The sequence below is a fragment of the Lutra lutra genome, chromosome 7 (assembly GCF_902655055.1).
Source record: "Lutra lutra chromosome 7, mLutLut1.2, whole genome shotgun sequence".
NCBI lineage: Eukaryota > Metazoa > Chordata > Mammalia > Carnivora > Mustelidae > Lutra > Lutra lutra.
Genome location: NC_062284.1, coordinates 113,505,962 through 113,531,038, shown reverse-complemented (window position 1 = coordinate 113,531,038; position 25,077 = coordinate 113,505,962). Strand labels below are relative to the sequence as shown.

At 34.2% G+C, this 25,077-nt stretch overlaps 1 protein-coding gene across 5 annotated transcripts in view; it reads right to left on the bottom strand.

Annotated features, from left to right (window-relative positions):
* The window catches only part of GPHN (gephyrin), a 653,508-nt gene that overhangs the window by 102,795 nt on the left and 525,636 nt on the right, over positions 1 to 25,077 (bottom strand). The window lies entirely within an intron of this gene.

Below are 25,077 nucleotides of genomic sequence, written 5' to 3'. Positions count from 1 at the left end.
TGACTTCAGAGTTTATGTCCTTAACCACATACTAAACATTGAACACTTAATGAGCTAGCTAGTAAAATGAAATACTCAAACTTGAATTTATTTAGGATTTCATAGGAAATTTTCTTTTTTTAGAAAAGCCACAGGAAAAGATTATTTAGCTACACACTCCTTATTCACTCTCCTTCATGGCATTAATATTACCCATACACTAAAACTCCTAATTTATATCTCCAATCCCAACCTCTATCTTCAACTCTAGATTTTTATGTCATCTAAACAGCTGGTAGACAGGAATGTGCATCTCCAAACTTATAAATCAACCAACATGCACTCGGATGTGCAACAGGTAAATGAAACTGAACATGTTCACAATCAAATTCTTGATTCCCCCCACCCTTCTATCTTGCCCTTATGTTTTATTCTCTTGCAATTTCTATCTCAGGAAATAGCAACCTGATTCTTGCAGTTATTAATCCAAAATCTTGGAAACATCCTTGATTCTTCTCTTTTTGTCAGAACCATATCTAAACTACCTTTGAAATAGCTCTAGAATCTGACCATTACTTACCACCTCCACAATTACTACAATAGTTGGATCCATGATTTATTTCCTGGGAAACTGAATAGTCTCCTAACTGATCTCCCTGCTACTGTCCTTGTTCCACTATAATTTACTCTACACAGTAGTTACAGTGATCCTTTTAAATTTTAAACTGGATTGTGCTAATCTTTGCTCGTAACTCTCCAATGACTTTCCATCTCACTCAGAATAAAATATTTGCTATGGCATGGAGTCCAACATATTATGGCCCTTACTATCCTCATCATCTATCATTTCCACTCTTGATCATTGTGCTCTAACCACACTGTTTTCTTGCTTGCCCTTGGGCATGCCAAATAATCCCTCCTCAGGGTCTTTGTACTTGGTATTTTGTCCACTTTGACATCTTTCCCCAGATACTATGGTTCCATCAATCCCTCATTTCTTTCAGGTCATTGCTAAAATATCATCTCATCAGAGAGGACTTTGTTAAACATCCTCTCTAGATTATTACCCACCATTATTCTCTATTATTTTTATCCTTTCTCTGTGGATATATAAATACATACACACATATATATGGATATTCATTTCCACGTGCTTATAATTTATATTATACATTTATATTTATAGCCTTCCCCTTTAGAATGTAAGCTCCATTGTCTTTTTTGTTCAATGTTATCTCCAGTATCTAGAACAGTATTTGGCACATAATAAGCAATAAAAATAAATATTTGTTAAATTAATGAATCATTTAATGACAGAAAGGGACTTCTTAGATCACTATATTTTCATGCATAAATAACTTGGCCTTTTCTTTGCTTTATAGCCTGAGGGTAAACAGAAAAGGAGTAACTGCAAACACAGTTGCTTGGCTCTATCCTGTCTGCTATTCACAGCTCCATTCTTCCCTAGCCACTCTGCAGTTGAGTGTGGTCATATGATACAGTTCTGGTCAGTAAGATGTTGGAAGAAGTCCCTGGGGGCAGGCCACTATGGTGAATAAAAAGAAAAAGAGAGAAAGCTTTAAGAGGAGAAAGCTTTTGCCCTTTCTTCTTTCTGCTTGGGACATGGGTAGATACTGGGAGGTGCTGGAGCCATTTTTTAACCATGAGGGTGGAAACCCACACAGTAAGTATGGAAATCTGAGAAGAAAAAAGAGCCTGAGTCTCTGCTGACAATATTGAGCTGCTGCACAATCCCTGGACTGTCTGTCACCAGGCTTTTGGTATGCAAGACAAATAAATTCCTATTTCTTTAATTCACTTTATCATGATTGTATATATTCCTCAGTAGTCTATAAGTTCCTAGTCATTGCAATTTATTAAGTTTAATATCTCTAACCCAACCCCAGCAGTTGCTTCAGACATATTCACTTAATTAACTTAAAGGTACCACCTCAAAGAGTTTCCATTTAAGGTGAATGATATTGTTGTAAGTACTCAAAGAAAAAGACATATAAAGATGTTATACTTAGGACATTTCCCTCCCATGGGCAATCAGAAAATTACAAAATTTTCAAAGCTTGAAGGGCCTTAGAGATTTAGTGCTAAACATGAATAGTATCTCTATTCAAAATTTAAATAAGTGGACACTTATAAAGGATTATGTATATCATTTACTTATAATTTGAAACATAAATTTATTTCTTGCTTTCACTGAAGTCCCAACTTTGTCATTAAATATCATGAAGACATATTGTCACAACAAGTGAAACTGGAGAAAATGATAGAGATATGTGCTTCTGTTCTTTTTTTTTTTTCAGGTTTATTGGTCTCAGATATGATATTTTCTAAAATATGTTTTACTTTCTTTATGGTGTCCAAATTGTGTATAACCTTATAAAAGCTATCCTTTTAAAGTGTTTAGTTTCCAAGGAGAAAATTATACTTTTTAACTGAACAGTTTATTTGTTGAATTGCTTTGTAATAAAATTTTCGTATTAGAAAACTAGTTCATCAGTGATACATCTATTCAACAGCTATTTATTGAATGGATTTCATGAGCCAGTTATGGTTAGGGAATTGGGATACAGAGTGAGATACACCCTGCCAAGAAGAACATTATAGCTCAGCAGAAAGGAAAGACGGTAAATAAAAAAAATAAGAGCAGGTAGGTATTAAACCACCTGATGATAGTTCTCTAACTATAGAGACTGCTGGTTTTCTCTCTAATTGGAAATTACTGTGTGGCTATCTACCAGCCTGGAAAAATCTTTCCCAAAAATCTTTAAAAATAATTTTGCACCTTATTTATATATACATTTTAGGGCACCTACCACTTCTGTGTTATGTTATAGACATTTAAATATTTATCTTACCTATGTTAGTCAGTTGTAAACTCATTGAAGGTAAACCCTATATCTTACTAAATTTTTGGTTTCCATTTTTTAAAGAAACATGATTTCAACTATTTTCTGATGTTGACAGTAGTTATTTGTTAAGAAGCTTCAAAGTGAAAGCTTCAGAAAATTTAAGAATAGTTATCTCTGACTTTTATTTTACAGGTTATAATCCCAAAGCACTTTTATTTGACCTGGGCATTAGAAAACTCATTCAGATAGGAAACAGGATCAAGAATTGTTTTTCTCCACACCCCAATCCTCTTGTTGATTCTGAACCCACCATAGAAATCTAATGTAAAGGAAAAAAAAAAGTATGTACTCTTATGTCTTGAAGGCATGATGGATTATACCCTAGCAGCCAAATTTCACTGAATGGGCCATAAAATCCAGTTTGATAGAAGTAGAAAGGTAGGAAAGAATACTTTTTTTAAAATAAGAAGGTTATAATAAAAGGGAGTTTGGTTTTTGGATTAAAAAAATCCCCCCCAAAAAATCCAAAAATTGAGAGAAAATTTGGATAGTTTTCCCCTATAAAGCAAAGATGATTTCATGGCCACAGATATATTCTGATAGCTACCTTACAAATAAATACTAATGGTCACAAAGAGAATCTGTGAGGGTATTAGCTCCATTCAACTCATGTTTACTACAAAACTAACATGTGAAAATATGTGTCCTATATAGAAGATTATAGTGTTCAAGGGAATATTTACTTTAACTTATAATAGTAAAGTTAGTTGGTGATATATGGCTATCACTGATAATTTGTAGGCAGGGTAGCTACTTTGGCAAAAATAAACTGCAAAGTGCTGTAGGATATGGAATTTTTATATGGAAATAGGGTGAGGATGGTGAAAGCAAGTCTAGACATCCCCTCCACTAGTAGATATCCAAACTGAGCAAAGAAGAACAGGTTTGAATTATTATAACATCTAAATTGATAGCATTCTTCTGCAATGGGTTTAATTTTCTCAAGTAAACTTAAAGGATTAAAGCAATTCTAAATTGGCCACAGATTGGTGACCTGGAGGTTTCTCTAACAAATCCAGGTTTCTATAAGTAAAACCTAACTTGTCACTTTTATATTTTCTGGTGCGTAAGTTCAGATGTGGGGCTGACTATATATGAGCTTGGAATCTTTGCAGGTAAAATACTCAAAATGTTACTGAGGTTTTCTATCTTCCATGCAGCAGTTATAACCACTAAAAAGACTATATAAGAAGTCAGTATTAAAACAGTATGGATTCAATCAGGACTGACATCATGAAGGATTTGTTTAAATACTAATGGCAGTATCTGTGATGAGTAAGGCCTTCAAAGGGGCACAGAAGGTACAAAGGGATTCCTTTCTACTGAGTAGAGTAACTAAGGATCTTTGTCACATAGCAGTAACCTTTTTTTATGTAATGGTCATCGTGAAATGAGATTTATACCAATGAAATTATTTTTCCCAATTCAAATGCATCCTTTTCAATCTGATGATTTTTAATATACAATGTTTCATCTTAGCTTGAAAATCCACTCTTTAAATTAGAAGTTAAATAAAGAAAAGATGTTTTCAAATGATATAACAGAATATGATAGAAACAAGATATTTGGCAGGTTCTTCTTCTTCTTCTTCTTTTTTTTAAGATTTTATTTATTTATTTGACAGAGACCACAAGTAGGCAGGGAGGCAGGCAGAGAGAGAGAGGAGGAAGCAGACTCCCCGCTGAGCAGAGAGCCCTATGCGGGGCTCGATCCCAGGACTCCGGGATCATGACCTGAGCCGAAGGCAGAGGCTTTAACCCACTGAGCCACCCAGGCACCCCTGTGCAGGTTCTTCTTGATTAAATTAAAATCCTCAAGAGGAAACTTTATTCCTCAAAACAACCAAACTGCCTAAAGTGTAAATAATTATTAATTCTTTGGATATACAGAAAATCTCAAGGAAGAGGCTTCTTCTGTCATATTAATAACATTACCTTTCTTTATCATACTATTTGCAGCTTGGATTCCTTATATTTCTACTTTCTGAATCTTTGAGAGCAGCAAACCACCTAAAATAATGAATAGCTTTCCTAGGAAACCTAAAGAGTGAAAATGATAGTTTGCTTAGGTTAAATAGCTAGGATCTTTGGTAATTCAAAGGATGTGTGGTTCAGATATATAAGCATTTACTCTTTCATATGTATCTCTTAAACTAAGATAAATCAGGTTCAAAGCCTAAGAAAACACTGGCAATCATAGAGTTTATAGGCTTGGGATGATATGGCAGTTTGTGTATCTGAAAATACTTTCTCATACTGTTTTCAATTTAATAGTCTTAAATGTTTTTCTACTTGTTTATACTAAGATAAAAATGCTATGAGCATTTCTGATAAGACCAAGAAAACATGGCTGAAGGGACTGTGTTATTTTCTAGGGCATTATAAGAAATATTAAAGGAAAGTACTCTTGGGCTTTGTGCATCAAGATTACAATTTTATAATCAAGATTATAAAACAGGGCACTGTCACAAAACATTTGCACTATAATTTATATGCATGGTTCGCTACCCATGGGATAAAATCAAATTCCTTTGAATAGTATATAAAATACTTTTTTGCTTCCTTTTCAGCCTCACTCACTACTCCATTAGAAAATTGATGATACTGTAGATATTAGAATATACCAAACTATTTCATATTTCCCTGCCTTAGCATATGATGTTTGCTTTGCCTAGAGTGAATTTTCTCTTATCTTCTTAAGAAATTACTATTCTTCTTTCACAACTTTCTTTAGTAAGGAAGTAATCAAATAATGATGGATTATGTCAAAAGGATCTTGGAGTCAACTTGAAGAGACTGTTTGGCCTGGGGTGACTTAAGCATCAAAGTAAATTAGGATAGTAGCAGATAATAGAATCCATTTAATAAAATAAAGGTAAGAATCTATGAATATACACTAATATAAATAAAGAAATAATTACATGAAATTCTTCCTTACAACAGAATGCCAACTAATATATGAGGAAATGTTGGAATTATAAAGTCACCACTTGGCAACTATCATAACGAGAATTGGTTCAAGCAAAAATCATCAATGGATTGTAAAACTAGAAGGTGAAAATCTGAAGAAAAACACATATTTATATAATTTCGCCATATAGCCCCATAAGATTCCACTAACTACAAAGTAAAGTAGTAATTTTAGAGTGGAGAAACCTTGAAGACAGCATCTTAACCAAGTGACCAAAGTTATTATCACCAGTAATTAATATCAACAGTAATAGGATAAAATGACATCATGAATCTCTTTATATGATGTGTGAAGAATACAACATCACATATAAAGTATTTCTAACAAAAATGCATAACCTGAATGAAACCGTCAGGAAATATCAGAAAAATCTAAAATTGAGGAATATTCTATAAAGTAACTGACCTGTGCTCTTGAAAAATGTTAAGGTCATGAAAGACCAAAAAAAAAAAAAAAAAAATTTGAGGAGTTGCTCCAGATAAAGGAGCCTAAAGGCACATGGTTGGTAAAAGTAATGCATGATTCTGGATTGGATCTCAGATCAGAAGGATAAAATGTTTTTTTCTTTTGCTATCAAGAATATTATTAGAAAAATTGACAAAATGTAATTTGAATAAGACTGTATAACAGTATTGGGGCGCCTGGGTGGCTCAGTGGGTTAGGCCGCTGCCTTCAGCTCAGGTCATGATCTCGGAGTCCTGGGATCGAGCCCCGCGTCGGGCTCTCTGCTCAGCGGGGAGCCTGCTTCCTCCTCTCTCTCTGCCTGCCTCTCTGCCTGCTTGTGATCTCTCTGTCAAATAAATAAATAAAATCTTTAAAAAAAAAAAGACTGTATAACAGTATTATGGCAAGGTTCATTTCCTGATTTTGATAATTGTATCATGGTTATGTAAGAGAATATTTTTTTCGTTCTTTTCTCCTTTTTTAAAATAAAGGAAATACACATTTGAAATATTTAGGGGTAAAGAGGCAATATGTCTGCAATTTACCCACAAGCAATACCAGAAAAAATGTGTATTAATATACAGAGAGAAATGATAAAGCAATTGTGGCAAAATGCTAACATTTGAGGGAATCTGATGAAAGATATACAAGAGTTCTTTGTACTATTCTTGCAACTTTTCTGAAGTTTGAAATTATAACAATAATAATAATAATAAATAATAAAAAAACAAAAAAATTTTCTTTCAATAATCTCTCCTTTATGATGCAATATATGCCCATACCTTTTCTTTCTGTTTCCTGCACTGAGGCACTATTAACTACTCTATCCTAGGATTCTCATTACATACTATATTAACTACGTATCTTACAGCAATAATACTTATTTATATATGTGTCTATTTTCTTAACTAGATTTTCAGCTCTTTGGGAAAGGAAAAAGTATCTTAACATCAAAGCCCAAGGATGCTATGCACACAGTGGCCACATAGAAAATTTTTGTTGACTAAGGTCTTAAATACTCGATTTTAACCACTCTAGAATATGCAGCATGACAAAGATGAGCTGAGAGATAAACACTATATAAAATTTCAAACATTATTTTGGTCAATAACTTCAATGTTCTTTTTTACTAGAATAGTCCATATTTAAAAATAATTGCAAACATTTATTAAGAATAAATTGAAACTAGGTTTTTCTTCTCTTTACCATTTTGTTTAAAAGTGGTAAGAGGGCCAATGCAGTAGGGAAATGAATAAAGAGAATAAAAAATATTTTAGCTGTGGTCAAGCAGTCAAGGAAATGGAAAATTAGCTTTGGGTTAGATGTATGCACTGCCGTATTTAATAAAAGTTATTTAATAATAAATAACTTTAATAAATGATTTAATAAATTATAAATTAAATATAATTATTAAGAAATAATTTAATAAATCATAAATAATTTAATGAATTAACACAATAATCATAAATAATAAATCAATTAATAAAATAATTTGATTAATATTATTATAAATTATATAAAATATACTTATTTATTAAATATAAATAATAAATAATTTAATAAATAGTTATTTATTAACACTCTAAGTAAGTAACACTGTAAGTAAATCCTTATAGGTTATCTTTAGATCAAGAGGTTTATCTATAGAAAAATTATAAGACCAAAGGAGGAAAAAGTAATTTCTTTCCCATGGTCAGGTGTGAACTGTCTTTATAGCTATCTTCCTTCCACTTTTATTTTCAATTAATCACATATAAGTCAGCTAAATATATAATATTAAAAGAAAATAGATAAAATTAGCTGAGAGTACAAGGTAAAAAGAGATGAAGTGAAAAAATGATATTAGAAGATATAATGATAAAATAGACTGGCTAAAGCAATACTAAAAAATAAAATATTATTTTCATTTTTTAAATTAACACACAATGTATTATTTGTTTCAGGGGTACAGGTCTGTGATATTATTTTAATTTTTGAGAAAAGATTTTATTTATTTATTTGAGAGAGTGCATGCATGTGTATTGGCAAGAAGAGGGCAGGCTGAGGGAGAGCGACAAGCAGACTCCCTGCTGAGCAGGGAGCCCAATCATGACCTGAACTGAAGGCAGATGCTTAACTGATTGAGCCACCCAGGCGCCCTAAGGATAAAATTAGTTTTAAAAAACAGTAAGTAGGGGCACCTGGGTGGCTCAGTCATTAGGCGTCTGCCTTCGGCTCAGGTCATGGTCCTGGGGTTCTGGGATCGAGCCCCACATCAGGCTCCCGGCTTGGTGGGAAGCCTGCTTCTCCCTTTCTCACTCCCTCTGCTTGTGTTCCTTCTCTCGCTGTGTCTCTCTGTCAAATAAATAAATATTTAAAGAAAAAAAAAACAATTAAGTAGGAGTCAAGTGCTAATACACCTAACAAAGGCAAGCAAAGTCTTTTGAGTTGAAGTGGCTGTAGATGATCTACAGTAATTTTTCATGACTGTCTTTATAGGACTGGACTTCACTATAGGTGTACCTAAGAACGGAGGACTCTTGAGGAGGGCCTCAAACCTTGATCCTTGGGTTCTTGCCCTTACTAGCAGCACTAGTGCTATATATAGATTAAAAAGTGTGGGTACTATTTATAGCTACTATGCCAAAAGACTGGCTTTCGACATAATCTTCCTCTTTCAGATACAATCATTCCCTTTTTCCCCTTTCAACAACTTTTTTCATCAGATCTTTCTCTTCTTTGCTTACACTATTGGTAATTACCCTCTGCCTTGCTATCATTCTGGTTCAGGAATACAAACAAATATATTATCTGTTCTGAAATCCTTTGGTTCATTATTGTCCTGCTGTTGATTTCTGGTTTTGTGCCCTTTTTGGGTCTCTGAACTTCAGCTTGCTTTGTTAGGCTGCTAGGACCACGTTTTTAAACCTAAATAGCCAAAAAGCTGAGAATTCTCTTATTCCCCAAAGAGGTTGTTGGGATATAATTTCAGAGGCATTAATATAAATGTGTGTGTGTGTACATATATATATGTACAGAACAATATATATACCCCTAAAACAATATATATACATATATATGTGTACACACACACACATATATAAACTTAAATATATTTTTGTTAGCTTCTATTTGGAATGTCTTCATAAGTGCCACTAGCATTAAAATGCAAAATTAGAATTGTTTTCTTTAGTAGGTCCTTGTTCTAAACATTATTTAGACAATGGTAGAGAAAAAGTAATTCTTCTTTAGAAATTATAAGCTATTATATTTCTAAAAGTGGAATCTAACAATATCTTTTAAAGCCCTTTCTAAGCATTAACTAACTAGTCTCTATAATGCCCTGGGGAAAAGAACCCAGAGAAGTTCAAAGTCATTTTTGTAGTTAGAGGAGTTTTACCAGCTCATAAAAGCTGAATTTGCCTTACTTAATCTTCTCTCGATGGTGTTGTTTTTCATATTATTAGGTATAAGCACATAAGGCTTCTACTCCAGAATGTCTATCCTAGTTATTAGTTTTAATGACAGACTAATAAAAAAGTAAATTTGACTAATATCTTTTCTAAGATGTAAACATTGTTAAAATAATCATTAGGCATGTGGTAGATGTCAATTTGAATACTTGAGAAAGAAAATCGTAGAACAGGTGATCATACAGGCAAATATGAAGGCTGAGTCAGTGTTCTCGGTGAACAGAAATCTAGTTTTTAAGGTATTTTGCACATTAAACAGAAACTAGTTTATTCTATATTTATTGGGCAATTGGTATTCTTCTCATCTTTTGATAGGCCTAAAAAGTGAGGTTAATTCACAACTAATTCTGCTGATATGAGGGCTATAGTTTTTTAAAATTTATAAATCACAGTATGACTATATCTGTAGAATTAAAATATAATCCAATGTGTATACTGGAAGAAAATAATTATATATGTTAGTAGCAGTTATCTTTAAGTTGTAGGATAAGACTGACTTTTTTCCTTCCTAATTTCTGTATTATTCAGATTCTTGACAATAATCATACATCACTTAAAAATATTTAATATATTTACACATATACATACATATATATACATACACACACACACATATATATATCTATATCTATCTATCTATCTATCTATCTATCTATATATATATATATATAAATGTTTTAAAATTTATCCTAGGGATACAGTTCAGACAATCTAAAGTAATGTGTTAGACTTTCCATGATCTGTCCTTTCTCTTTGACTTCATCCTTCTTTGTTCTTACATATACCCTTATTCCAGCTATAGCAAACTTAATAATTTCTAGTACACAGCAGGTTTTTTTTCTCACACATCTGTCTTAACTGCTTTTCTACTTCCAGTACAACTAGCAAACACCTGCTTATTTTTAAGACTATGAAGATAAAGTATGAGTCATATCTAACATAGGATCTTATAATTCATGTTTCCCAAGTTAGAAATTGGTGGTCATTCTTGACTTCCTTACCTCCCATATCTAGTTCCCAATCCTGCCAATTGTGATTCCTTAATATTAGAAAAAAATACTGTATTATTTTTCTATTTCTATTGCTCCAGCTTTAATTCAAGCTCTCATCAGATTCCTGATTCTGATCTCACCTGGAATCAATCCATTCTTCACATCATAGTAAATGTTCTTTCAAAATTGTAAATTTGATCTTGTCATTCCACATTCAAATTCCTTTACCGACCTTTACAATAAAATCCAAACCCATTAGCATGGTAATTAGGAGGTTCATATTAAAAAACTATATGGCCAACTGGAGCTCATAATTTGTTAAATTTCCAGCCTCTTATTTCCCTTATTCCTTTCCTCCTCCTCCTCAAACTGCACCTCCCACTCCTCTGTGTGTTACAATGCTTGGTGTATAGTAAGCTCTTCATAAATATTAGATATTTGCATTCAGGGTGCCTGGGTGGCTCACTCAGTTAAGCATCCTATTCTTGATTTTGGCTCAGGTCATGATCTCAGGATTGTGAGATTGAGCCCTATGTCGTTGGGCTCCATGCTGGGTGTGAAATCTGCTTAAGATTTCCCCTCTCCCTCTCCTTCTTCCTCTCCCCTAAAAAAAGTTAGATATTTGCATTAATATTATTTTTAATAGAGTTATCATCTGAAATAGATTTAAATCCATGTGGAAAGAACAGTTTGAATAAAGCAGCTGCTTTTGCTCTCCCATATTCCTCCCCACTTTATTCTACCCTGCTATGTGCCCCAAAGGGCACATATGGGTAGAACCAATAGAATCCTTATACCTGTGACTTCTGCTTGAGTGCTGTTTGGCAGTGGTTATGTTCCTTTAATAAAAACAGTTAGCTCTGTGAGTCAGTCCTCTCTAACAGACTTATTTTAGACAATTATTCCCTTCCCTGGATCCTTGAGGCTTAAAGGCAGGAACAGTTTCCTGCTGTTGGGAGCCCCAAAAGTTCTTCAACTTATCTTGCTTTTCCTTAACCCTAGCTACTCTGTTGTAACTAGTTCCTTTATTAAATTCTCCCATTATCCTGTTTGAATGTGGCATTTGACTCCTGCCAGGACTAAGTGGGACAGCAGCCAAGGTGAGACTGGACACAATATGATTAGAAAAGAATGTAGAGATGGATATTGGTAGAGTGCTGGGTTCCTAATGGGGATCGGAGGGAGTTGAGGTTAGAAAAGTAACTAAAACCAGACCATAAAAGCCCTTAAATGCTAGGCCTTGGAGACTGCACTTTATTATGTAAGCCAACTGGAAACCATTTACATAATTTATCATGTGAGCCAACATTTTGAAGTTTTTTAAAAAATTGTGTTATATTAGTAACCATACAGTTCATCATTAGTTTTTGCTGTAGTGTCTCATGATTCATTGTTTGCATATAACACCCAGTGTTCCATGTAATAAGAGTGACACATACAAAGATTTCTTGCAGACAACAAGTTCTACCATATAAAGTTTGAAAAATTAGCTCAACATTACATGTCTAAATAGATAGTTCAAAATGAAAAGACCAGATGTCCAGATTTTCCTGGTGTGCTTTCTCCTGTATCACACTAGGGGGACTTTCTTTCCTTCAACTTCATTTACTAAGAATAAATTGAATACTCTCCCTATGTAAGACACTTTATTAAACACTAGGGAATAATGCTGAGGTAGGTAAGATGAGATTCCTATTTCTCAGTCACACAGTGTTTTTTTTTTTTTTTTTTAAAGATTTTATTTATTTATTTGACAGAGAGAGATCACAAGTAGACGGAGAGGAAGGCAGAGAGAGAGAGAGAGATAGAGAGAGAGAGAGAGAGAAGCAGGCTTCTTGCTGAGCAGAGAGCCCGACGTGGGACTCGATCCCAGGACCCTGAGATCATGACCTGAGCCGAAGGCAGCGGCTTAACCCACTGAGCCACCCAGGCGCCCCAGTCACACAGTGTTTTAAGGAAAAAGTAAAACAAACCTGTAAATGCTTATGTCTTTAAACAAAAAAACCCATTTTTTTAATGCTTTAAAACAAAAAACTATGTATGTATGATAATGCAGAAAATGAAATAACTAATTCTGATGGCACAAATGGTAAAGTTCCACAGAGGAGGTGCCAATTGAGCTTTAAACAATAGAAAAAGGAACATCTGAAACAGAATGAACAAAATAATAGAGCTTTGAAAGTACTTTTAGAGAATGAGGAATCACTCAATGAGGCTGGAGGTGGAGAGGATGAACTAAAAGGCATAAGGGTGGTCATTTCAGTTAAGGATAGGATTTGAAGAGGATTACTACTATAGAAAATGAACAACTATTCAAGATTTTTTTATACAGAAGTGATACATATTTAAAAATGCAATACTTGACTGAGGGTAGCTTGCAAGGAAAACAGACTGCAGTCTGCAAGTATGAGACTGCAGTCAGGCAGAACAGTTAGTATGCTACTACAATCTTAAAAGTTAGAGACACAGAAGGTCTTAACTAAAAATAATAGGAACTGGGAAAAGAATATTTAGAAGAGCCATAATAAATGGTTCTATGACTGAGTGTGCTTTGGGGAGGAGAGGCAAATATGATGAGAGTCAAGTTTAGTTATGAGGGTTAGTGGGAATGACATTAACTAAGATAATAAGGGGACAATTTGGAGAGAAGTGTGGTTAATTTCGTTCTGATAAGGGAAATGTGAGATCCCAGTACAACACCAGGGGGGTTTCTAGTATGTAACAACAAGAGGAGTTTGAAGTTTGGGAGAAAAGGGTTTTTCACCCTGTGTAATTGAAACTCTATACCTATGGAACAGTAATGCCCCATTTCCTCCTCCTTCCAGCCCCTGGCAACCACCATTCTGTTTTCTGATTTTTTGAGTTTGATTATTTTAGATACCATAGATAAGTTGAGTTATGTAGTAATTTGCCTTTCGTGACAGGCTTATTTCATTTAGCATAACGTCTTAAGTTTCATTCATGTTCTAGCATATGACAGGATTTCCTTCTTTTTTAAAGGCTGAGCTAATAGTCCATTATGTATATGTATTCATTCATCTGTTGATGGACATTTAGGCTGCAGAAGCTATTGTGAATAATGCTGCAACGGACATGGATATGCAAATATCTCTTTGAGATCCTGTTCTCAATTCTTTTGGATATATACTCAGAAGTAGGACTGCTGGATCATGTTGCAGGTTTATTGTTAATTTTTTGAGGAACTTCCTTATAGTTTTCCATAGTAGTTACACCATTTTACAATCCCACTAACAGTACACAAGGGTTCCAGTTTCCCCACATCCTTACCAACACTTTTTTTTTTCTTAAGTAGTGGCAGTTTTTATTTGCATTTCCCTTATAATTAGTGATATTGAGCATCCATTCACACATGCAGTGGCATGTGTGTATCTTTGGAAAATTGTATATTCAAGTCTTTTGCCCACTTTTTAATTGCTTTTTGTTGTTGAGTTGTAGGAATTCCTTCTATATCCCAGAGATTAACTCATTATTTGATATATGGTGTGCAGATACTTTGTCCCATTCTATAGGCTGCTTTTTCATTGTGTTGATTGTGTACTTTGTTAGGCAGAATTTTTAAAATTTAATGTAGTCCCACTTGTTTGTATTTGTTTTAGTTGCTGTTTTTGTGTCATATCATTGACCATTCCACTGTCATGAAGCTTTCCTCTTATGTTCCCCTTATGTTTTCTTCTAGTTTTATAGCTTCAGGTCTTATGTTTAGGTCTTTAATCCATTTGAGTTAATTTTGGTATATAGTATAAGATTAAGGGTCCATCTTTAATTTTTTTGCATTTGGATATCCAGTTTTCCCAACACCATTTGTTGAATAGACTATCCTTTCCATTTTGTGTAGTTTTGGCACCCTTGGTGCCAAATATGTGGCAATTTATATCTGGGCTTTCTATTCTGTTCCATTCGTCTATACGTTTGCTTTTATGCCAGAACAACACTGTTTTGATTAATGTATCTTTGTACTATGTTTGAAATCAGCAAATGAGAGGACTGCAGCTTTGTTTTTTCTCAAGACTATTTTAGCTATTTAAAGTCCTTTGATTTTTTTTTTCACTGAATTTTAAAATGGTTTTTCTATTTCTGAAAAAAATGTCATTGGGATTTTGATAGTGGTTGCACTGAATCTTTAGACCGCTTTAGGTAATATGAATATTAACAATATTAAGTCTTCCAATTCATGAACAAGGGGATATTTCTTTCAGCAATATTTTATAGTTTCAGTGTATAGGTCTTTTATCTCCTTGTTTAATTTATCCCTGAGTATTTTATTTTTTGATACTATTGAAATGGGGTTGTTTTCTTAATTCCTTTTGGATTGTTCATTGTTAGTATTTGGAAACACAACTGATTTTGGATTATTGAGTTTGTATTCTGCAACTTTGTTGAATTCTTTCATTCTGACAGTGTGTGTGTCTTTGTGTGTATGTGTGTAATCTTTAGGGTTTTATACATATAAGATCGTGTCATATGTGAATAAAGATCATTTTACTTCTTCCTTTCTAGTTCGGATGTCTTTTATTTGCTTTTCTTGCCTAAGAGCTCTGACTGGAACTTCCAGTATAGAAGTGGTGAAAGTGGGTACTCTTGCCTTGCTTGCAAATAAAGGAAAACCTTTCAGTTTTCTACTGTTGTGTATAATTTACCTGTTTACCTTTTTATATATAACTTTTATTATGTTGAGGTAATTCCCTTCTATTCCTATTTGGTGAGTGTTTATCAGGAAAGGGCATTGAATTTTGTCAAATGCTTTTTCTGTATCTATTAAGATGATCATGTGGTTTTTGTTCTTTTGTTTTGTTGATGTGGTATATTCTGTTTATTGACTTTTGTATGTTGAACTACCTTTGTATCCCAGGGATAAATGTCACTTGCTCATGGTATATAATCTTTTTAATGTGCTGTTGAATTTCATTTTCTAGTTTTTGCTGAGGATTTTTGCATCTACGTTCATAAGAGATACTGGTCTGTAGTTTTCTCATAATATCATTGTCTGGCTCAGGGTAATGATAGATAGCCTCAGAAAATGAGTTAAAAAGTGTTCCCTCTTCTTCAATATTTGGAAGAGTCTGAGAAGAACTGGCTTTAATTCTTCTTTAATTGTTTCTTCTTGGTAGAAAACTTGTGGTTACTGATTCAATCTCCTTCTAGTTGTTAGGGTTTTTTTTGGATTTTCTGTTTCTCTATGATTCAGTCTTGGTAGAATATATGTTTCTAGAAGTTTATCCATTTCTTCTAGGCTTTCCAACTTGCTGGAATATAATTATTCAAAGTAGTCTCATAATCTTTTTCTTATTTTTGTGGCATCAGTTGTATTCATTTTCATTTCTGATTTTAGTAATTAAGTCTTCTCTTTTATTCTCAGTCTAGTTAAGGGTTTGTCAAATTATCTAATTTAAAAAAAATAACAACTCTTTGTTTTGTTGATTTCTATTGTTTTTCTATTCTCTACTTCATTTATTTCTGCTCTAATATTTATTATTTTCTTCCTTCTTCTAACTTGAAGATTAGTTCTTTTATTTCTATTGTTCTTTAAAATGTGCAGTTAGATTGTTGATTTCAGATCCTTCTTCTCTTTTAATGTAAGCCATTTACTGTTATAAACTTCCCTGTATTATTGCTTTTGCTGTATTCCATAAGTTTTAGTGTTTTGTTTTGGTTTTCATTAGTGTCAAGATATTTTCTAATTTCCTTGTGATTTCTTTGACTCATTGGTTGGTCAAGAGTGTGTAATTTCCACATATTTGTGATTTTTCTAATTTTTCTATTGTTATTGATTTCTAGTTTCATTGCCTTGTTGTTGGAAAAGATACTTGGTAGATTAAGCTTCCTTAAATTTGTTAAGGCTCTTTTTTGTGTGTGTGTGGTCTAACATTTGATCTATTTTGGAGAATGTTCTGTGAATAAGTATGGAGCAGAATATGTGTTCTGCTGCTGGTGGGTGTAGTGTTCTGTGTATGTCTGTTAGATCCAATCATTTTTATAATGTTGTTCAAGTCCTCTGTTTTCTTACTGATTTTGTTTGATTATTCTATCCATTATTAAAAGTGGTATATTGAATTCACTATTATTGTGTTACTATCTATTTCTTCCTTCAATTCTCTCCACGTTTGCTTTGTATTTTTGGGTACTCTGATGTTATGTGCTTATGTATTTATAATTTTTTATCTTTTATAGTTAAGGAATTGGCTCTTTTATCATTATATAACACCCTTCTTTGTTTCTTGTAACAGCTGTTTTTAACTTAAAGTCTGTATTGTCTGATATACATATGGCCACTCTTGTTCTCTTTTGGTTACCATTTACATGGAATAATGTTTTCCATCCTTACACTTGAAGCCTATGTGTGTCTTTTTATCTAAGGTGAATCTCTTGTAGATGCATCTTATTTTTTTAAAATCCATTCAGCTAGCCACTCTTACGTCTTTTGATGGGGAAATTTTACCCATTTCATTTGAAGTTAGTGCTGATAGGAAAGGACATACTATTAACATCTTAAAAATTATTTTCTGTTTGTCTCGTAGTTATTTTGGACGTCTTTTCTACTCTTGATGCTTTTCTTTGTGTTTCATTGATTTTGTTTTTGGTATTGACCTTTGATTTCTTTCTCATCTCTTTCCTTGTATATTCTGTAGGTATTTTGTGTGTGTGTGTGTGGTTTCCTTGGAACTTAAACATCTTATAGTTACAACAATCTATTTCATGCTTGTAAGAACTTCAGTCATATACAAAACCCTGTCTTTTACATATTTCCACTCCCACTTTATATTAACTGATGTCACAAACCACTCCTTACATACCACATATACATTAACATAGTCTTAAAGTTATTTTTTATGATTTTATCTTTTAAATTCTATACTAAAATTAAAAGTGCTTTACATGCCACTATTACAATATTATAGAATTCTGTATTTGTCTCTATATTTCTTTGTTGGTGAGTTTTATATTTTGTTTTATTTTATTTATTTTTTTTTAAAGATTTTATTTTTATTTATTTGACAGACAGAGATCACAAGTAGGCAGAGAGGCAGGCAGAGAAAGAGAGAAAGGAGGAAGCAGGCTCCCCACTGAGCAGGAAGTCCAACGTTGGGCTCGATCCCAGGACCTTGAGATCATGACCTGAGCTAAAGGCAGAGGCTTAACCCACTGAGCCACCCAGGCGCCCCTGAGTTTTATATTTTAATATACATTTGTGTTGCTGTCTGATGTCCTTTTTTTTAAAAGATTTTATTTATTTGACAGACAGGGATCACAAGGAGGCAGAGAGGCAGGCAGAAAGAGAGGAGGAAGCGGGCTTCCTACAGAGCAGAGAGCCCGATCGCAGGACCCTGAGACCATGCATGACCTGAGCTGCAGGCAGAGGCTTTAACCACTGAATCTCCCTGGTGCCCCATGAAGTCCTTTTGTTTCAATTTGCAGGGATAACTTTAGCATTTCGTGTAAGGTAGGTCTAGTGGTGATAAATTCTTCAGCTTTTGCTTATCTGTGAAAGTCCTTATATCTCTTTCATTTCTGAAGGACAGTTTCGCTAGAAATCGTATTCTTGGTTGACTATCTTTTTCTTCCAGGACTTTGAATTATCATCCTACTTCCTTCTGGCCCATAAGGTTTCTGCTGAGAAAGCTACTGATAATGTAATGAAAGCTTCTTTCTTTCTTTATTTTTTTTTTAAAGATTTTTTTTTTTTATTTGACAGAGAGAGATCACAAGTGGGCAGAGAGGCAGGCAGAGAGAGAGAGAGAGGAGGAAGCAGGCTCCCTGCAGAGCAGAGAGCCCCATGTGGGACTCGATCCCAGGACCCTGAGATCATGACCCGAGCTGAAGGCAGAGGCTTAAGCACTGAGCCACCCAGGTGCCCCTGAAAGCTTCTTTAAATGTAAGTTGCTCTTGCTGCTTTCAAGAGAGTATCTATCTTTGACTTTTGACAGTTTGTCATGTGCTTTGGTGTAGGCCTTTTTGGATTCATCCTATTTGGAATATTTTGAGCTTCCTGAATTTGATGTCCATTTATTTCCTTAGATTTGGGTAGTTTCCAGCCATTATATCTTTATATAAGTTCTCCCTTTCTCTCTTCTCCTCTGGAACTCTCAGGATGCATATATTAATTTGCTTAATGCTGTCCTATAAATTCCTTAGGCTCTCTTCACTTGTCTTCATTTTTTTCACTTTACTCCTCTGACTTGATAATTTCAAATGATCTTTCTTCAAGTTCTTTCTTCTGCTTAATTAAGTCTGCTATTGAATGCTAGTGAATTTTTCAATTCAGTTATTTTCCAGTTCCATAATTTCTGCTTGGTTCTTTTTTAATAGTTTCTATGTCTTTGTTGATATTCTCATTTTGTTCATGCATTGTTCTCCTGCTTTTGCCTAGCTGTCTATCTGTATTCTCCTATAGATCATTTAGCTTCAAGAAAATTACTTTGAATTGTTAGGAAATTCATAGATTTCTGTTTCTTCAGGGTTGGTCTCTAGAGATTTATTTTGTTCATTTTTAAAAAAAAATATTTTGTTTATTTGAGAAAGAGAGAGAGACAGAGAGAGAACAAGCAGGGGAAGGGGCAGAGGGAGATGGAGAGGGAGAAGCAGACTTCCCACTGAATGGACAGCCTGACACAGGGCTGGGTTGCAGGACCCTGAGATCATGACCTGAGCCATAGTCAGACACTTAACCAGCTGAGCAACCGAGGTACTCTTATTTTGTTCATTTAATTGATCCATATTTCTTTGTTTCTTCTTGTACGTTGTGATTTTTTTTTTCCTTTTGAGTTTTATGCATTTGGGAAAACAGCCACATCTCCCAGTCTTTATATACTGACTTTGTACAAGACTTTACCAAACAGCCCAGCTAGAGAGTCTGAGGATTTTATAACTTCTCTTGGCTGTTCTAATCAGAGTTTGTTGGGTTCTTTTTCAGGAGTCCATAGTCTCTTGTTTCCTCTTGTATCTTCCTGTAGCACTGCAATCTTTCTGGTGTTGCAGCAGCAAGCCACCTACTCTCCTTTAATATCAGTGGCCTCTTGGTATCCAAAGTATGCCAACTCAAGCACCCTAAGTCAAGTGAAACAGAAACTCATCCTTTGGATAGGCTTTCCCCAACCCCTAAACTGAACTGCTGCATATACTTGCTGTGTTCTTTTCTCTTCTACCTAAGGAATAAGTTGGAAGTGGTTGCCTTCTTCCCATAATAGTGAGCCATGTCAGCTTCTGCACTATTTCAGACTCTCCAGTGTCACTGCAAGCTGCCACTGCTCTCACTTGCTTTCAGTGGCCCCTAGGCATGCAAACTATGTTGGTTTCATCAGCACTCCAAGTCAGATGAAACAAATCAGTTCCTTAGGCAGCCTTCAAACAACTAAAACACTGGATGCTTATTCTACTCTGATGATCATAGTGAGCTATGCTGACTAAGAAGGTGCAGAGATCATAGGTAAAGTGAAAATATTTCTTTCCCATTTTAATTCACCTTTGCTTGGCTTGCTCTTGGCTTTGCATTCGCCTGTGGTTTGCAATTTATTAACTGGTTTGTGGAATTCTCACAAATATTTTACTCCATATACTGCTGTTAAATTGGTGTCTCTGTGGAGAAAAGAGGGGTGGGACTTCCTATTCCATGATTTATTAACTTAATATTTTTAGCTATACCAGATAAAAATATTGACAATTAAGAGCCTAAAAAGATTGACTAAAAGTAATAAATGAGTCATACTTTTTCATATAAAATAAAAAAGCAAGATCAAATTTAAATTGAAGGTAAATATTGCTTATGAAATTGCTAGGTTTCATAAAAAAAGGAAAATGTTTGAGAACTTGGTAAATAAACTACAAGAAGATATATGAAAAAATCTGATTTATTTAGGAGATTAGATAAGAAAGTTCAGAAGTACAGTGCCTATAAATAGTACCTCAATAAATATTTATGGAAGTGAATTGCTAATTATCTTTAGTTATGTAAAGAAAAATTGAGTAAGTGATGATAAGCAGTTGTTGTCTGATCCAGTAAGTGCCAAAAAAGAGGGTAAGGGATTAGGTCACAGCCGGAGAGAATTAGGAAAAATTTCCTAAAAATAAGAAATGAACATACTTCAAGGACTATTTCACAATTCTCTTTAAAATTTCTTCTCATAAAGGAAAAAAAACTTCATTTTTTTTGGTGGGGAGTGAGGGGCAGAGGGAGAGGAAGAGAGAGAATCTCAAGCAGACTCCACAGCCAGCACAGAGCCTGAGGTGGGGCTCGATCCCACAACCCTAAGCCAAATCCAGAACTGGTCACTCAACTGACTGAACCACCCAGGCACCCCCCAAACTTCAAGTTTTTGGTGCTAGAAATTTAACTAGAAGACTTATCTATCTAGGATAAATTGAAAAGCATAAGACTAGAACCAGAAATTATGATAATACTTAAGGCAAAAGGTTTTGAATCTGGTGACAGTCGTAAGAATGAATGAAGGAATTATAAGGGCCAGAATGAAACATGAAATAATTTAAACAGAAAGAGTAGTTAAGAAAAAATAGTATTGGTAACAAAAAGATTAATGTTTTGCTTCTGTTAATTGTTTTCCTTCTCTGCTCCCATTCTCTTTTCTTACTCTAGATGTTTTGTTGTCACTTCCTTGCTCTGCCTGCCCAAGGTTTTCCTTTGACTTATTTACTCACTCACCCATTCATCCCATTTATTAGAGAGCCTTGGAAAAGTATGAGTGGATAAGACAGATGAGTTACTGCAGAGAGCTTAGGGTGGAGTGGAGGGAATTAAGTGGAGAAGGCAGAAAAGCACTATATCGTAAATAAGCTAGCATTAGAGTAAGAGAACTACAGAGTACTAGAGAAGAACATAAGAGGGACACTTTGCTCAGATTTGGAAAGTGACAAAGCTTTTTTCTTAACTGCTTCTTCTGTTTATATTTCCTTAATGTCCTTAAAATTATTAATTTTCCTTATATGTCCCAAATATTTGTACTGGATTTGTTTGTTTACTTTAGGGAGAGAGAGAACCATAAAAATCATTAAGTTCAGTCGATTAGTATAAGACTAGCAAACTTTTACACAAAAAGTAGGAAAAGCAAAGTCTTACAGAAAGTTAAGAGCTGCAGATAAACTAAATACCTAAAATCTTTCACCCACTCTGGTGGGTGTCTAGGTGGCTCAGTCAGTTAAACATCTATCTTCAGCTCAGGTCATGATCCCAAGGTCCTGGGATCAAGTCCCACATCTGGCTTCTTGATCAGTGGGGAGCTTGCTTCTCCCTCTGCCTCTCATGAATAAATAAATAGAATCTTAAAAAAAAAACAGTTCTGATAAGAATTTTAATGAATATTTATTTCATCTACATCCCACTGAACCCTGTTCTATTACATAATGAGTGTCCCCAATAAAATAGTAATGTTTTCAAGTAAACATGTCCTTAAGATAAAATTATTTTAAAATTAAAAGTCCATTAGAGACCTAGGATAAATGTGCTATTCTTTGAGAACTGGCAAAACAATCTGGAAAAAGAGTGGTTTGAAAAGGAAAGCAATGCTGAGTCAGTTTTGAAATCCAGCCATGGGCAATCTCTTACTTGAATAGTGTCTCAGCTGAATCATTATTGTAGTTTCTTGCTGCTAAAGTAGTAAAATCTCTTAATTCATTCAAAGGAGAAAGTCAATTCTGTTTTTATATAACCCAAAACCTGAAACTTCTATTTTACTTATTATATAATTTGTTCAAATAAGAATCTCCAGAAATTGGCATACAATTTTGTGCATAGTTAAATGAAGAAGGATGCCTTCTTTTAGGCACCAAGTTAGGGTGCAAATAAATTATTTTGCATATTAGGAATATTTCTGCCTAGATAACTAGTGTTGGCTATTACATTGAAATGACTTTACTATTCTAAGTCTTTATCAACACAACTTTATTAATTCAGAAAAGTATTGCCTGGGAAGATAAAATTTGCAAATACTTTTATTATTAAGTCTAGGAACTTCCTGAAAGACCCATTAACTCTTAAATAACATCAAAGATAGCTTACATACTAAGACCTTTTTAAACCCTCACCCTCAAATCCTTGCATTAGAGGTGGCTTGAATGCTGTGTGGCACAGAAGCCTTTCTCAGGGAGTGAGGCATGTTGTGGGCACAGGGCCTGGTCTCCACACTTCTCACTGTAGTCTACTCCTGGGCTGGCAAGTGGCCTGGACTGCCTGGCCGAGGGGCCTGGCTGGAGAAGAGGGAGGAAGGGCAACTGTGAGGTGGGGGGTACCTGGTGTCTGGCACAGCAAATCATAGTAGTTTTAAGTTTGACACTAATATGCTCATTTCACTTCTGAGGCAAGAAAATGCAAAAGACATCTGTGTAATAAAAATTCCTTCAGAGATGAAATATACAGATACTGTATGATTACTTTGTAAATATCTGGAATCTCTACCAGATACATGTCATAGCCTACTTCATTGTGAAAATGTACAAATACCCAAAATAAAAATGTGAGCCTCATATTAACATCTAAAGGAAGACAGACTGGAAGACTTAATATTATTAAGATGGCAGTACTACCCAAAGCAATCTATAGATTCATGGTTATACCTATCAAAATCCTGATGGCTTTTTTCTTTTCTTTTTTTCCCTCCAGAAATGGAAAAGCCAATTCTCAAATTCATATGGAATGGCCTCTAAGAGTTAAAATAATATTGAAAAAGTACAAAGTTGGAGGACTCTCACTTCCCAATTTCAAAAGTTACTACAAAACTACAGTAATTAAAACAGTACAGTACTAGTGTGAGGATAGAAATATAGATCAATGGAATAGAACTGAGAGTCCAGAAATGAATCATTATAGCTATAGTAAATTTATTTTTGACATGGGTGCCAAGACCAATCAATGGGGAAGGAATAGTCTTTTCAATAAATGGCCCTGGGACAATTGGATAACTACATGTGAAAGAATGAAGCTGGATCTTTACCTCACACTATATACAAAAAGTTAACTCCAAATGATTCAATAACCTAAATACAATGGTTAAAACCATATAACTCTTAAAAGAAAACATAGGAGTAAAGCATCATGACCTTGGATTTGGCAATGATTTCTCAGCTAGGATACCAAAAACATAAGCAACAAAAGAAAACTTAAACAGAACTTCATTAAAATTAAAAACTTTTGTACAAAGGACATTATCAAGAAAGTGAAAATACAACCTAGACAATGGAAGAAAATATTTGCAAATAATATATCTGATGAGGGTCTAGTACCCAGAATATATGAAGAACTTTTACAATCAATAGCAAAAGACAAACCAACCAATTAGAAATTGGGCAAAGATATACAAATGGCCAAAAAGCATATGAAAAGATGCTCCACATCATTACTCATTAGGGAAATGAAAATCAAAACCACAATGAGATAACACTTCCCTTCTACTTGAATGGTTGTAAGAAAAATTAAAAAAAAAAAAAAAAGGCCTCGTTTGGGCAAAGATGTGGAAAAAGGATCCTTGGATACTGCTGTTGAGAATGTAGAATGGTTTAGCCACTGTGGAAAATAGTTTAGCAGTTCTTTAGAAAGCTGAACACAGAATTACCATATGACCAGCAATTCTACCTTCTAGGTAAATACCCAACAGAACTGAAAACAGGTACTCAAACAAATACATCTACAGGCATGTTCAAAGCAGCACTATTCACAATAGCCAAAAGGTAAAACATCCAAATGTCCATCAACTGACCAATGCATGAATAAAATGTGGTATAAATACATAATAGAATATTATGCAGCCACAAGAAGGAATTAAGTACTGATACATGTTGCAACATGGAGCTAAACAAAAGCAGCTAGACAAAGTCACCACATATTATATTTATACAGAATTGTATGATTCCATTTATTTAAAAAATCCCAAATCTTTAGAGAAAGAAAACAGACTGGTAGTTGCTGAAAGCTGGTGGTAGTGGAGAGTGGAGAGTAAGTACTTAATGGGTATGGGATTTCCTTTTGGGGTGATGAAAATGTTTTGGAACTAAACAGAGGTGGTGGTTGCACAACAATGTAAATGTACTAAAAATTCGCTGAATTATTTACTTTTAAACTGCTTTATTTTGTGTGAATTTCACCTCAGTTAAAAAAGATTGAAAGAAAGGACACTGATGACTGGCTCTGTGTTTACTGAATTACTGTGTTTATTGAATTACTGTGACTCTGACAGCCACAGTAATTCTTTTATGTTTCAGAAACCAGAGAAAGCTATTAATTAGAGAAATTATATACCTTGTATTCCTAAGGACAATTAGTTTAGATAGCATCTGAAACATTACCTGAAGACT